We start from the raw sequence: 8,115 nt of genomic DNA on the forward strand, positions 1-8,115 counted from the left end.
AGAAGATTATTTTATCTACTTGGTAGACTGCCAGTTTGGGGCAGGTCTGAAAGGATGGTGGACACTGTATTGCCCTTTAATTCTATCCAGTACCAAAGATATCATTTGGAAGTTATTTAACATGCTTCTCGTCCCGATCACGGTGCGATGCCCCTCAGCAGAATCAAGCGGGCAGGCTATGGTGTAGTTCGCCAAGAGTCCTGGGTTCATCGTTTTTTCTTGGTGGGCCTTAATTTCCTCCATTAGAAAATGAGACAGGACTAGCTTCCCTGCGTCCTTTTCCAACTTTGATTTTCAATTTTTAAAACATGAAGTGCTTAAAAATGATTGTAATATATTTATTAGAGCACCATTTCTCGAGACACTCAAAACATAGTTTCTCATTAATTTCTGCCAGGTAAGTCTAACCACATAACCCCATTTCAAAGAGTAAAAGTGAAAGCCAGAAAATTTTTCCATCTGCAGCCATGCTACCCTGAACAAGCCCGATCCTGTCCGATCTCGGAAGCTAAGCAGGGTCGGGCCTGGTTAGTACTTGGATAGGAGACCACCTAGGAACACCAGATGCTGTAGGCATAAAAAATAAAAAAATAAAAAATAAGGGATTGTAAGCTGACAAGGTTCTTGCAACCTGTGAGGTCAACCAAGGGTTGTCTCGCCAGAAAAATTAAAAAAGAAAAAAAATTTTTCCATGTAATAGAGAAATAAAAGAAGGAGGCAAAACCAAATTGCTGAGTAACTTATGTTAGACCTGGGCAAAACCGAATTTGGGAAAGTCCATCTTTGGATTCTACTGAAATCCCAATTCCTGATTGTTCTTTGTCCTCTAAAAAAAGGTTATTGTTCTCTGGTATACTAGCGATATTTTAAAAAACACTTCCCAGGGACACTGTATCCGAATAGAGTCTACGAAGTCTTCATGCTCCAAAGAAAGGTACTTTGAGCAGAGTCAGGCCTACTAACAACTGCATAGGCTACTACACTCTGCTTTCATGTCTCAGTTTGTCTTCATGAATAAAATTTAAAGATAGCAGTTGGAAATAAAATGTAAAACTCTTCCTTCCCCTCCCTGTAATAGTCTCGTGGGTTCGCAACTCCTTTTTCTCAGAAACTACCAGCTGCCATATTCAGGCCTTTCTGTCTTCTCTTATGCTTTCCACCGCTATCCCTTAAAATTCTCTCCAGCTTTTCCGATTCTCTTAACTTGCTGCTTCTCCAAGGAGAAGCTATGCCGAATGGTAACTTAAGATACATCTGACCAGTGTAAGTAAATATTATTAATTTCATTAATCTCCTTCTAACTGCCTTTTCTGTTTATGAAGGGAGCATCAAAGCTCTGGGAAATAAACTACAAATAGCCCCACAATAGTAGCAAGGATGACACTTCAAAAGAAAGCATTAAAGAAAGCTCACTAACAGTGATACTTTTTCCTAATGGTTCTGGGAGGATAATTAAGTTGTTTATCACCTTTGATGCTTATAACCCTAACACAGGTGTTCCCTGGAAACCAATTAAAAATACTTACAGCTGATAAAGAGTATCTCTTAGCTCAACAAATTTACTAATAATTCCAATCCCATTTGGAAAAGAATTTTGTCAGGTCTTTTGACACCAAAAGGCAACTTTCACACTCATTTACACTTCAGTGCCTGTAGTGATAAGCACACACAGGGTGTTTACTCAGCCTCCCTTGATCTCAATAGTAGTGTTTTTCAGAAAGCTTCCCTTGGCTACTGAATGACAAATTTAGTTTTAAAGTATGAATTACGCTCAGTAGTTTGGGATTTCCTTTGAAAAGAAATGGACTGGGATCTCTCAGATGATACCTTTGCCTAGTTGTCAGGAAACAGTGGTGACTTGAATCTCTTGCTCTCAGTTTATAACTTTCAGTGGGCACCAAGTTGATTGCTTTTAGTTTCTTCAAGGACTCATGGAAGAAAGAAAGAATTCTTTGCGAAAAACCTAGGTGGTAACAGGTGGCTTATGTGGCAGACTCGTAGAAGGTGAGCTTTCAATTCATAGTTTGGTCAGGACTCACTTGTTTTCTTATATTCTGAGCAATTGGTACACCAAGCCCCCACCCCTGGCCTCATCCATATCCATTGACTTATGCTGGACCCTCTCTATAGCAGGCCTTTTCAACCTGGTTGAAAGTTCATTGACAAAGTTCCCGATTCTGATGTCTGAAGCCTCACTACTTCTCTTGTGAGTATGTTTGCTAGTTGATTGGTGGATTGGTTTTAGCTCCTTTCATGTGCTTTAGCCTCGTGCTGATCGACTCCGTCATTCTTTTAGAATTATGGTAATTCTCAGGTCACTTTATTTCTCGTTAGTTATTTTCTCTTCAGTTGGAGCCAGAAGTGTGACTTCGAATTCAGGTGCTCTTAGAGATCATCTATCAAATAGCTTGTGTGGCTTTGGTCATTTCCGTCTTCTCTCTGAACATTCATTTCCTCGTGTCTTTATTTGGAGGGAGAGAATTAGACCAAACGATGTGCGAAGAACCTTTCAGCCCTAAATTTTATATGATGCTTTTGGTAGATGGCTGATGGAAGATTTTCTTATGAAACATTTTTTCTTACTACTTCACTCTTTTAAACTAGTTATTTTGTAATCAGTTTCTTTTCTAGCCCTCTCGAATGTATAGTTACATTTAAGAAACTGATTCCTGGCCAGTGTTGCTGCAGTTGAGAGAATGAAGAAGATAGTGGCATGAAACTAGACTGAAAAGAGAGGTTGGAGCCTCCTGAAAAACCAGTGAGAATTTTCTACAGGTGGAAGAATCACTTTAGCTATAAATATAGAAAATAAGTTTTGAGTCAGTGAATGTAGTAGCTCTTTTGGTTAAGAAGCTATTACAGTGTTTTAGCAGAGGTAATACTACTCCTTTGTACTAGGTTACAGAGATAAAGAGAAACGAATGGATTCAAGAGCTATTTGGGAAGTGAGATTTACGAGTTGAGAATGACTGTTAGTATTCTGGCTTGTGCTATTAGATGCATGGAGCTATCATTCATCAAGATGTGGAATAATAGAAGAGGACCAGGGTTAGGGTAAGCAGTAGATGTCTCTTAGTCTTAGACAACTGAGCTTGATATAACTTTGAGACATTCAGTGGAGATGCCAAATAGGCAATTGGATATATAGGTCTGGAACTAAGAGGGGCATTTTGGGCTGGATATACAAATTGAGAGTCATCAGAAAACAAATGGTGATTGAAGCCATGAACATAGATGAGGTGACCTGGGAGAGAGAACATAGAGTGAAAAGAGAAGAGGGTCTGGGACTAGCTCTACATTTTAATAACCAGGTAGAGAAGGATAAACTAGCACCAGACACAAAGAAAGAGTGATTATGGAGAGAAAATCAGGAGAGTTTAGTGCAGTGAAATAAAGGATTTGTTTCATGAAGCAGGGAGTGGTTAATAGCATCAAATCTTGTTGAAAGATGAGATGGGGTAAAAAAAATGCCCACATGATTTAACAACATGGAAGTAACTGATGCCCTTAAACAAAGCTGCTTTGGTTGAATAATGAGGAGGAACTGGGAGATGAAGTATCAGGGACAATGAGTGTTAAGACCTTACAAACTCTGGTTCTGCAGTGGGAGAAAGAAATGGAGGAGTAGATCTAGGGAGATTGTAGGGCTGCGTGACAGTTATTTTAAAAGGAGACTCAAGCATGTATTTACCAACAAATATTTATTGGACACTTCACTTGTGCTAAGCTCTATTTTAGGCAATAGGGATGCAGCAGATTCCCTGTTCCTATGGAATCTACATCCTAGTAAAGAGGTGGAGGGACACAGACGATAAACAAAAATATAAATATACCCAGTGGTGATAATGTATGAAGATAAATAACCTAAAGAAAGGTGATAGAAAATATCTGAAGGGGAAAGTACTATTTTAGACAGTGAGGAGTCAAAAAAGACCTCTCTGGTGTATGGTTGCCAGATTTAGCAAATAAACATACAGAATGCCAAGTTAAAGTTGAATTTCAGTTAGAGAACAAATACTTTTCAGTAGAAGTATATCCCATTCAGTATATGAGACAGTATATTAAAACGTTATTTGTTGTGTATCCAGTATTTAATCTGGCAAGTCCACTCTGGTTAGATACATTTTTGATGTTTAATGTCAGCGGGAATTCTCCAGTTGAAAGGAGTTCGTTGAATACAAAGGAGAGAAGAGAGACTGTGCATGAGAGTGGTGTAGAGCACCTAAGAAATGTGAAGGAATGGGATCCGGAGCCCAGGCAGAGGGGTTCACCTAGGCAAGAGAAAGAAAGGGGAATGCGTGGGTTCAGGCAATGGTTCATAAGCACAGTAGGGAGAAGGGGAGGGTTCCTGCTTGATACGTCTGATGTTTCTCTGTGAATAGGATGGAAAGACAGGGGCCCAAAAGGGGAGGTGTGTGGGCAAGGGGATGAGTTGAAGGTTGGAGAGAACGAAGATATGAAAAGAGAAAGAGCATGAGTTGGCCTTACAGCTTAAGAGTTCTAGGGTCGTGACTGAAGTTGATTATTCATACTCTCCATACCATTACTGAGCACCCTGAAGGTAGGAAGAGGGAGAAGCTCAATTACGGCCCCGCTGACCACCTGACCCAAGGCTCTGGTACTGACAGAGCTTGCTAAGCTTACTCCCATCCTCTGCCTCAGGGGCTCATTAAGCATTTCAGCTATTCTCCTTTAGTTGGAAAGATTGCTGCCACTGTAGAAGCTACTTTAATAGCCTTACTTAGGAAAGGAGATGAATTTGAAGATAAAATCAAAAGAGCCATTTATGAAGCATCTAATTTTGACACAAACTCCATCTACACAGCCTGAAGTAAACTGGAGATTTGGCAATTAACCTGCTAATTTGAACAGTACTGACAGCCAGTCTTCAGAGATAACACAGTGAACTTGACTTTTTGGTTTTTGTCTCTGCGGTGTTCAGGTTTCTGCCTTTTACACAGTCCTTCAGTGTGGTACCTTTCCTTGTTTGGTTGCACACATTGCATTTAAGAAAGAGGCAAATCATTTTAAACAAGTTAAAATGTATTTCATTCATTAACCCTTTACATTTCATAATCATATTATTGCTTTCTTAACAAGCATAATAATTGCTTTGCATTATTTCATTTATATGCAGAACATTTTTACGGCATGTGCCTTCATGTTTCATAAACATAAGGCGGAATACAGAGTTCCTCTCCAGAGCGAGAGCAGTGTGAGCGTAACCTTCTTTTGTGGGATGATTAGCTTGGTGGGCCATTACCAGAGTGTTCCTATCCTTGCAAATCAAAAGAGCAGCAGGCAGCAGCATTTAGTGACGTTTCCCTGGCACCTATGAACTCTTGAGTGCACATGAGACCACTGTGCAATGGGAGAAGTACGAATGTTCACCAATCATGCTTGGGGTGGAGGAGTATAGTGCAGAGAGCTCCGCTGTCTGTCACCAGGGTCAGGGCCAGCGCTGAGACCTTTCATAGGCGTCCTTTTAGCGCACTGTCTTTGGATGAGTTTAAATAAAGAGAAGAGATTATATCAGAGACCTAGAATCAAAAAAAAAAAAAAAAAAAAAAAAAAAGGCTGGGACGTTTAATATTGCGATATTTGCTGTTTGACTTTGTTGGCTTCCTTGGGTCCTGTCCTCTGTGGATGTTTTCCTGGATTACATGACGTAGAACTGGGTTTCCACCCTTTGCGTGTAATCATGTTATACAAATGCGCCTTTAAGCAAAAGTGAGTCTTTCGGACTTTGTTGAGGGGCTTGGGAAGTGGAGGGAAATTTTCTCCAGTACACATGTTAGGAAACGTCTCTTATATGTGAGAGAGAAAGCCTGGTTCTGAGTGTTTCTATACAAAGTCACTCTGGTTGATCAAAATCCTGAGGAATTGCTGCCTGGTTGTGGTCGGGATCTTTGTATCTTTCACAGAATCAGAGAATTCAGATGGGAAAGAGAACCGAATAGTTAAAACCTTGACCAGTAGTCCTGAGTCTCATACTGACCATTTTAGTGGATCACAATCACTTGTGAATAAAGTGTCAAAGTTTTGCACATCAAAAGACATTAAAGATTATGCTATGTTAATGTCATTTTCCCTCACTTGCATTCTGATGTGTTTTCTTGACTAGGAGACAAGGCGAATGTGCCATTTCCGATAGCCTATACATGTCTGTGACCACGAGCTGTGCCAGCGAACAATGTCCACCATGACTAATATGGAGGAACAAAGGTTGAGAATGACAATCACCATTTACAGATGGCTGCCTCATGTCCACAGGCCGACTAGTGGGAATCTGGGACTTTCTGGAGTATTGGCAACACTCCTTTCACCTGGGGGCATGACCCAAGAGAGCTAACAGGCAGCCTGTGGTTTTGTACTTCTACCAGAGTGATGGGTAGTAGCAAAGGCTACCTACCCTTGAACCTATGCTTTCCAGCCCGTGGATGAGAAAAAGAATTGTACTGGTTTTGGGGAGAATTGCAAACCAACATCTCAAACCTGCGTTAAGAAGAGGGTATCATTAGGTGTCACCACTTTCCGTAAGTCATAGGAGTAAAGCAAATTCTGTTGTGTACCACTTCTTATGTTTGCACAGACAAAATGAAGTGGAGAATGGTCCAATTAACCAATGTTCACTGATGCAGATAAGGAACTTGGAAAATTAAGGCCAAGACTCATATATCCCTCTTATAAGCAGGCTTGCTGGCCCTAATACACAGATGAGAACTTTATTGCTCCATTTTATTTTATATTTGTGAGTAGCATATCAGAGATACAAAATTCAGCTTCTGTTTTCTTAGTAAAATTTCTAATTTCTGTCCTCTGACAAAAAGACTTGCTAATATGCCACTTCCAGTTCAAGTTCTGGGGCAATTTTAAACAAAATAAACATAATATGGACACAAGTACAAAACAAAAGCTACGTATCAGATGACATCAATACATCTTTCTTTCACACACTTCACTTCATAGTTTCTAACCTTTTATTGTTTTACTTACAAGAGTAAGGTGTAGAATTTAAAATTTTTGTTTTAGAATATAAGTTGAATAAATAGAGGCTACTCATTGAAAACAAATGGATTTTCCTCTTTGAGAGAAAACATTGCATGTTTCATTGTACATTCAATTATTGACAGTTTTTTCTAACTCCATGCAGTAAATCAACTTTCAAATTACTATGGTGATTCTGCTTTACAGTCAGGATATTACTTCTGTGTACATCTACAAAGTGTTAAATACATTTAAAGCTCAGCAGCTAAAACCAATATATTTGGTCAATAATCAAATTATGGGTGATTTAACTATTTTATGTTTTTTAGCATTTCTCAAAATAAAACTTTAAAAAAATATTGTCTTCATTTTGAGGATGAAAAAGCAAAGCTCAGAGATTTTAAATGACTTTTGCAAGGTCATGCAGCTTACTCCTGAGTCCAGGCTTCTTCATTCTCCAGTAACTGCTTTTGGCTACTAGATCCCCAGAACACGGCATTTGAACTGTAGACGAAGTTGGGAAATAATCACAAGCTTCAAACTCTACCCTTTGATGTGCTATCACCTTAAGACTTCTTGGTCTACAGCAGTGGAGTTTTAGCCTACTTAGCATATAAAAATATAAAATAAGAGTTGCTAAATGCCTGTATTTTCTCTTTCTGGGAAGAAGGCAGCCGAGTTAACTGTCCGAATGGAAATACGGAAGTCTGTGTTCCTAGTCGTGTTGTATGTGTTGGGTGAGCTACTGAACATCGTATCTCAGTTTCCTCACCTGTGAAAATATTGTGCTGACCTACTTTTTCAGGATAGCTGGGTGGGCTACTTCATGATTTAAAACTGCTTTGAAAATACAAAGCTCCATTGAAATTGTTTGTCAAGAGTTTCTCCTGGCTTATACCTTTCTTCCTTCTCGATCCCTTCTCTGGCATATAAGCTCTTCAGCCTTGGTATTTTTCTATGTCTGATCCAAAAGTCTACAAAATTAAGCGGTCATTTTCAAATTGGAAATACGTCCTTTGGTATTTGCTTCAAATGAGAATAGAGTCACTATTTCTCCTAAACCTGAATGTAAAATGTGCGCGCGTGTGTGCATGCGTGTGCGTGCCTGTGTGTGTGTGTGTGTGTGTG

General features: G+C 39.5%; 1 pseudogene; it reads left to right on the forward strand.

Moving 5' to 3' along the window:
- The first annotated feature begins 457 nt into the window (after nucleotides 1-457).
- LOC120615184 (uncharacterized) lies at nucleotides 458-576 on the forward strand (annotated as a pseudogene).
- The last annotated feature ends 7,539 nt before the right edge of the window (nucleotides 577-8,115 follow it).

This window comes from Pteropus medius, unplaced genomic scaffold, assembly GCF_902729225.1.
Source record: "Pteropus medius unplaced genomic scaffold, Ma_sr-lr_union100, whole genome shotgun sequence".
NCBI classification, from domain to species: Eukaryota; Metazoa; Chordata; class Mammalia; order Chiroptera; family Pteropodidae; genus Pteropus; species Pteropus medius.